The sequence below is a fragment of the Mustela putorius genome, unplaced genomic scaffold (assembly GCF_011764305.1).
Source record: "Mustela putorius furo isolate JIRA1106 unplaced genomic scaffold, ASM1176430v1.1 tig00003869_pilon_pilon_pilon, whole genome shotgun sequence".
Classification (NCBI taxonomy): Eukaryota; Metazoa; Chordata; class Mammalia; order Carnivora; family Mustelidae; genus Mustela; species Mustela putorius.
This window is the reverse complement of record NW_025422021.1, coordinates 19707093-19714992: the sequence shown is the minus strand read 5'-3', so window position 1 is coordinate 19714992 and position 7900 is coordinate 19707093. Positions and strand designations below refer to the sequence as shown.

At 35.2% G+C, this 7900-nt stretch overlaps 1 protein-coding gene across 1 annotated transcript in view; it reads left to right on the top strand.

Moving 5' to 3' along the window:
* The first annotated feature begins 1752 nt into the window (after positions 1 to 1752).
* Positions 1753 to 7900, top strand: part of TANK (TRAF family member associated NFKB activator) — an 88377-nt gene continuing 82229 nt past the window's right edge. The window contains exon 1 of the mRNA XM_004743940.3: positions 1753 to 1891. The gene's annotated coding sequence lies outside the window, so the exon portion shown is untranslated. The remainder of the gene's footprint in view (positions 1892 to 7900) is intronic.

The following is a 7900-nucleotide window of genomic DNA, read 5'->3' as shown; positions in this document are numbered from 1 at the left end:
TCCCAGGACTAGCCAGATCTGCTGGAGCTTGGGCATCAGCCAAACGCACATGCCAAAGCAAATAGAAGAGGGAAAGGGCATAGAATGGAGAGACCAAAGGGGCATTCCCCAGTTAAGCCAACACACTGCTTTAAAAAAAAAAAAAAAAAAAAGCCGCGTTTATAAAATTACACTCATGCAACAATATAAATTCTTTTTTTTAATTTAAAAAAATTTTTTTAAGATTTTGTTCTTTTTATTTGACAGAAAAAGACACAGCAAGAGAGGGAGCACAAGCAGAGGGAGTGGGAGAGGGAGAAGTAAGCTTCCCGCAGAGGAGGGAGTCCGATGTGGTGCTCAATCCCAGGATCCTGGGATAGTGACCTGGGCTGAAGGCAGACACTTAACGACTGAGCCACCCAGGTGCCCCCAAAATATAAATTCTGGAGAAGAAAATTTTCCTTCCACTTTTTGTTTTATTTTGCTCTATTTACAGTATTAGATAGGTTTTACTTATCCATTGCATATAAGAAAATTTAAAGTTTGCTCTCGGTAAGAGAGTTGTAAAACACAAGTGCTGAAAGAAATTAATACTTCACTCTATATTAGATGAGTAAATGGAATGTTTTTCATTACATGCTTATTTCATCTTTTTAGATGCCCTAAAACATATTTCCTTTTCACAGAACAATTTCATCATGAGTAGAAATATCTCAGGCTTACTTAACATCTTATTTAAGAGAGAACGGTACGTTAAAGTAGAAAACCAGACTGAGAATCAGAAGCTTGAAATTCTAGTCCTTCTAACAGTGGAACTTCGGGTAAAGTCTCAAAGTCCTCATCTATAAAACGCAGGAATTGAACAGGCTTTCCATCTTTTGTTGTTGTTGTTGTACAGTCATTTTCCTGTCCAGCAACTTGGTGTGCTAAGAGTGTGGTACAGTAAAAAAAAAAAAAAAAAAAGAAAGAAAAGAAAAGAAAAAGAATGCACTTGGATTCAAAAGACTCAGCTGCCTCTAACTTAATGACTTTGAATGTCTACCCTCTCCTGTTTCCTCATCTGTAATAAAAAGGAAATGGAACATATGGGGTCTCTGGACATTTCCAGCTCTAAAATTTTATAACAAAGACAAGTGTCTGCGGTGCATATGCTGCCTTCCATTAGCATGTTTTGCTCCAAGTAGCCTGAGAAGAATGGATGCATTTGTGAAACATTTCCCCTGCGTGCTGGAACACACATGCCCTCAGCCATACAAACAGGGCACCTTATTTCCCAAGGAGAAAGCTGTCTTAGGAGCCTTTCTGGCTTCATTTTTCTTCTTAGTCTCCGGGACCATGCTCTGGAATCCAGTACAGGCTTCATCATTACTAGGCTTCTTCCTAGTGACCTCTGTAGGCCTTAAAGCAAAGGCAACCTCACTCAAATCTAGTCTTTGCCTGCTGTTTATAAATATGCTGCTCAGGTTTAAAAAAAAAAAACAAAAAACAGTGCCTTCTTTAAAGCTAAAAAAAGAAATTTTTCAAACAGACTTTAACATTTTCTTACATGAAAATGTGCTTAATCCAAGAATATTTTTGTGTTTACAATTTCTGATGCCTTAACTCTTCACGAAAAGAATCTTTGATTCAAAAGGAAGTCAGAGCTACAGGCACGGGTGGTTTACAGAACATTTTCTGGTAGTCTTTGCTTCATTTCAATATCTTGCCACGATTGGCTGTTGAGAGCTACAAATAAGGAAGTCTTCAATTTAGGGGATTTCTCAGTGGAAGTTCCCAGTGCAACACAAGGGAGAGCTCAGGACGGTTTGGGCAACATTGCTAGAGCCTGCAGATAAAGCTTCTAGACTTTGTAACTGACCACTTCTTTCAAGAGCACTAGTCTATGAAGGAAGACTGATAACCTGGAGAAGAGGTAACCAAAGTTTTAGTTGTTCCTATCAATTTAATTCTCAACCTAGCAAGGTGGCGGGCATGTCTTAGACTAAAGTATTGCAGATTTGTTCTACTCTTTGCATCAATTACAAAGTGAGTAATTTATGACATGATTTGATAATGTCTTTGTATTTGTTGTCATAATTGGAAATTTGGCCCTTAAAAGGTGGAGTCCCTAACCAAACCAAGACTAAAGAAAATTTTTAAATGCTGTGATCTTTTTACATTCTTCCCAACTTTTAAGATCAAATTATATGTCTCTACTTGAAATAATTTTTTAAATTTATATCTGGAATATATGAGCCTTCTCCAATAACTGGTTTTTATAACATAATGTAAGACTTAAAAAGATATGTATTTGGCATAATTAAGTTGTATGTAGCTTACTAGGTTGAACAGTAAACTAATACTATATATATATTTATACTTTGGGGGAACTAAATTTTTAAAGATCAATTCTGGCCTGATCCAGTGTGTCCCTTCAAAAATTAACTCAAGGTTAGTATTTTTTCATCTCCTAAGAAACACACGTAAATGAATATTTTTTAGAGTAAAATATTAACCTTACAGACAACATTGCGTTTCCTATCTTAGAACATTTAAATTTTGGCCATTATAGTAATCCAGTCTTATTTGCACAAATTGGCCTTTATTTTCACAATCAAAAATGAATGCTGCAGCGCCTGGGTGGCTCAGTGGATTAAAGCCTCTGCTTTCGGCTCAGATCATGATCCCAGGGTCCTGGGATCGAGCCCCACATTGGGCTCTCTGCTCAGCAGGGACCCTGCTTCCTCCTCTCTCTGACTGCTTCTCTGCCCACTTGTGATCTCTGTCTGTCAAATGAATAAATAAAATCTTTAAAAAAAAAAAAAAAGAATCCTAAAGATTATGTAGTATTTTCTCAAGAATAATCCTAAGAGGGGTGGCTCAGTCATCATGCCTCTGCCTTCAGATCAAGTCATGATCCCAGGGTACTAGGACATGTTTCCCTACTCAGCGGGAGCCTGCTTCTCCCTCTCCCACTCCTCCTGCTTGTGTTCTCTCTCTCACTGTGTGTGTGGTCTTTCTCTGTCAAGTAAATAAATAAAATCTTTAAAAAAAAAAACAATAATCCTAAGAAAAGTTGATAGTTTGAAAAGACTAAACAGCAAAAACCATTATCAACATAGCTGCTGTTTATTGAATGTCTGTTGGAGAAAGACAGTAACAGAATCTTCCAGCTAGTAAGTGGCGAAGCCAGGGCTCAAACTTGAGTTCATACTGCTTCTTCTTCTTCTTCTTTTTTTCTGACTCTCTGTGACTGCTGCTCTACCTTCGTACAATACTGAAATAACATTTTGAGATGTCTTTGCCGAAGTGCATAGTGATGGAGAAAAAAGGAAGATGACTTGGCCAAGGTCACAGAGCAGCAAAGTCATTCATAGAAGCTTAGAAGCCATTCCAAGATCTCCCTTTCCTCACTCTCCCACCCCATTCCCCTCCTTCCTTCCAGGATGCACGTCCACCCATGCACACATTTGTCTACTTCCATGCAGCAGGGGACATGGGGCTGTAGACTAGGTCCAACCTGATGGGGTTCCTCCAAGCAGCTACTTTGGGCCCCAAAGCACACAGAAACACATAAAGAAGTGTTTATTTCTTTTGAACACTTGTGACAATGAAAGAGATGGCCAAGTCGAAAATTTTAAATCAATTTGTTAAATTCTGCCCAGAAAGTTCTAGTTGGAATTCCATGGGACTTACACACTAATTAGAGGGAAATGATCATCCTTACAGTAAAGAACCTTCCTATCTGCACAATTTTTTTTCTCTCCATGTATTAAAACCCCGGGAAATACCATAAGTTATTCATTTATTACAAAATATATTTCAATGTATTTTATTTATATTTATTATAAAATATACCTCAATATATTTTATCTTCTTTGTGTATAGGGCTGGGGATGTTTTTTTGGATAGGGACGTTCTTTCCACTGTATTTTCTAACTAATTACTGCTAGCATTTAGAAAAGTTCTTTATTTCATATTTTTATCTTGTATCCAGCTATTATGTTGATCCTCTATTTGTTCCAAGTTACTTTAGGTAATCCACATGTGATGCCTAGTTAAGAAAAATACAATTTTTCTTCTCTTTTTTTTCTTCTCACCAAAACTCCTAAAACAGTGTTTAATAACAGAGGAGACAGAAGTTAACCTTGTCTTGTTCTGATCTCAGTGGGAATTTCCCTAGTGGTTAACATTAAGAATGATGATGGCTGTTGGTTTGAGATAAACATATTTATCATAAAATACAAATAACTACAAAATCCACTACTCATACTGTTTTACAAAAGGTATATTAAGACTTCATGTTAACCTATATTCAATGTCTTTTTGGTGTTATTAGAGATAACTGTAAGGTTTTTGTACTTTAAGGAATATAGTGCTCTGCTATTACACAATGCAGTAATTGTCTTATTTAAAAAAATTCAATGTTATAGGAGGCGCCTGGGTGGCTCAGTTGGTTAAGCCTCTGTCCTCAGCTCAGGTCATGATCTCAGGGTGCTGGTATCAAGGTCTGCGTCAGGCTCTCTGCTCAGCGGGGGGCCTGCTTCTCCCTCTCTCTCTGCCTGCCTCTCTGCCTACTTGTGATTTCTCTCTCTGTTGAATAAATAAATAAAATCTTAAAAAAAAATTCAATGTTATCAAAAATCATTCCTCCATAATAAAGGTAGGTTTATAATTATAAAATATATTTAGTTATTGCTCTAGTTAAAATAATAAATCGGTTGATCAAAATGAACCAAGCCAAACCTACACATTTCCTCATTCTCTCTTTAATCCACATGCTTAGATGTCTCTTCTCTATTATTTTGGCTTCCCAATTCAGTTCACAACTCAAATTAGCAGAAAAGAATGAAAATAATGTGGCATAGCCAAGGAACCCTATCCAGGCAGAGCAACCAGATACTCAAACAAAGCAGCTGTTCCTATGCTTTGTGCAAAAAAGCTTTCCCCCTATGATGACTGTGCTAGTTGCAAGCCACAATTGTGTTATAATCAACAGCAGTATGCAAAATGTGTGTCCAAATTAATTAATCTTACACCAATTTATATTAAGAAAATGTATGTTAAAAGAAATCTGTAAATTGTTGAGATCTTTTGCTTTCATTTTCACAAGTGAAATTACTTTGTATTTTTATTTTTTGATTAAAAACACCAAAGTTTTCCATGTTCTAAAAAGTTTAATGAGAGTTATCTGCTCCTTGAAATGTTTAAAGAGCAAATCTTCACACTGTTTATCCTTGGCACTCACTTTTGGAAGTAATTCTTTAAAAGCTTTCCAATATTTTCTATTGTTATTGATCTAGTTGGGTTTAATGCTGTTTTTTCCACCCAGTTAAGATGGTTTATAAATGATCTTTTTCATCAAATTTTTCAAAGGTATTAGCATACACAGCATTCTCTTGTACTTTTTTTTATCATCTCCATAACTATGTGGATAAACTTTTTCACCAATAATTTTGTTCATTAATGTTTTCTCTTCTCTCTTTTTTTTTTTTTCCTGATTGAACATGTCAGAGAATTTATCCCTTGGATTTATCATTTTATGATCAGCTCTTTTTTTAGTAGTTTTTGCTTTTATCTTTACCTGCATTTTCTCTTTTGAGATTCATCTGTTTAAGGGGGGAGGGGGCTAAAGGAGAGGGAGAGAGAATCTCAAGCAGACTCCCCACTGAGTAGGGAGCCTGATGTGGGGCTTGATCTCTGGACCCCGAGATCATGGCTTGAGCCAAAATGAAGAGTTAGAAGCTTAACCAACTGAGCCACCCAGACACCCCTCTTTATTTTCTTAATGTCTCTTATTAGACTACGATATTTTACTTTTTCTCTTTTCAGTTTTTGAGTTAAATGCTTAGTTCATTTATTTTTATTATTTCCTGTTCTTAATGAAAGTACTTAAAGCTAAGAGTTTTCTGAGCACCATTTTAACTATGTCTTACAACTTTTGATAGGTCACTTTCACATCATTGTTATTTTGTTTTTAATTGTAGCTTTATTTCCTCTTTGATCCAAGAGCTATTTAGGACAACCAAGTTGTTTTCAGTTAATGGCCTTTGTTTCGAACAGTTTTAGATTTAGGGAAAAATTGCGCCAACACAACAGAGAGTTTCCATATTATCACCCTGCCTTGTCTCATCACGTAATTTCCCCTATTACTAACATTTTACATTAGGATATACATGTGTATGTGTTACAATTAAGGAACAAGTATTGATATGCTTTTATTAACTCAGTCTATAGTTCATTCAAATTTTCATATTTCTTTCCTATTTTAAAAAATTGAGGTAAAATTCACATAACATAAAATTAAACATGGTAAATTAAATAATTTGGTAGCATTTATTGCATTCACAGTGTCTTGCAATGAACACCTCTATCAAGTGTCAAAACACTGTTATTACCCCAAAAGGAAACCCTTTATTGAATTAGTTAAGCAGGTGCTCTGCATTTCTTGTTCCCCTCAATGCCTGGCAACTGCCAATCTGTCTTCTGTCTTTATTGATATGTCTGTTCTTGGTGTTTCATATAAATGAAATCATATCATATGTGTGTTTTTCTGATTGGCTTCTTTCACTGAACGTAATGTTTTCAAGATTCATCCATATTGTAGGATATATCCGTACTTTATTCCTTTTATGGCCAAGCAATATTCTATTGTATGTATGTACCACAATTTGTTTATCCATTTATCAATTGTTGGGTAGGGTAGTTGTGCTATTTTTACTTTATGGCTATTGTAAATGGTTTTGCTATGACCATGTATTTGTTTGAGTACCTGTTTTCAATTCTTAGGAATATACCAAGTGGTAGAATAGTGGGTTATTCTGTTTGACTTTTTAAGGAAGAGCCAAATAGTTTTCCACAGTTGTCAAGCTATTTTAAAATGCCCACCAGAAATACATGAGAGCTCTGATTTCTCCACATTCTTGCCAACTCTTATTTTCCTTAGTTGTGTTATCATTATTATTATCTTAGTGCAGGCAAAGCGGTACCTCATTGTGGTTTTGATTTACATTTCCCTGATGACTAATGATATGGAGAATCTTTCATGTGCCTGCTGGCTATGAGTATAATCTCCCTGGAGAAATGTCTGTAAGTCCTTTAGCCATTTTTAAATTGGGTTGTTTGTCATTTTGTTTTTGAGCCTTTAGTGTTCCTTATGTATTCTGGATTCTTAGAGTTTCATCAAGTATGTGACTTGTAAATATTCTCTCCCATTCTGTAGATTGTCTTTTAATAATGTCTTTGATAGGGCCTTTCAATGCCCAATTTTTCTATTAATTTTTTATGAAGTCAAATTTATTTTTTCTTTTCTTGTTCATGAGTTTGGTATCATATCTAAGAATCTAGTGCCAACTTCAAGGTCATAACGATTTACCACTATGTTTTTATCCAAAAGTTTTATAGTTTTACTTGTTAAATTTAGATCCATTTTTAGTTAATTTTTGTAAATAGTGTAAGGAAAGAGGTCCAACTCATTCTTTTGATTATGACTGTGAGTTGTCCTAACTAACATCATTTGATAAAGAGGCTACTCTTTCTCCATTGAATAGTCTTTGTGTCCATATCAAATATCAATTCATCAAATATGTATGGGTTTATTCTTCACTCTCATTTATAGTCCATAGATCATATATCTATCCTTATACTGATACGTCACTGTTTTAGTTACTGCAGTTTGAGTTTGAGTCCTTCAACTTTATTTTTCTTTTTCAGTATTCTCTCGGCTATTCAAGGTCCCTTGTAGCTCCATCTGAATTTAAGGATCAGCTTTTACATTTCTGACACGAAAAAGGCCATTGGAATTTTGATATAGATTACATTAAATCCATAGATCATTTTGAGAAGCATTGTCATCTTAACAATATAACTTCTTTTAATCCAATGGGAATGTCGTCCCATTTATTTAGATCTTCATTTCTTTCAGCAATGATTTGTAGTTTTC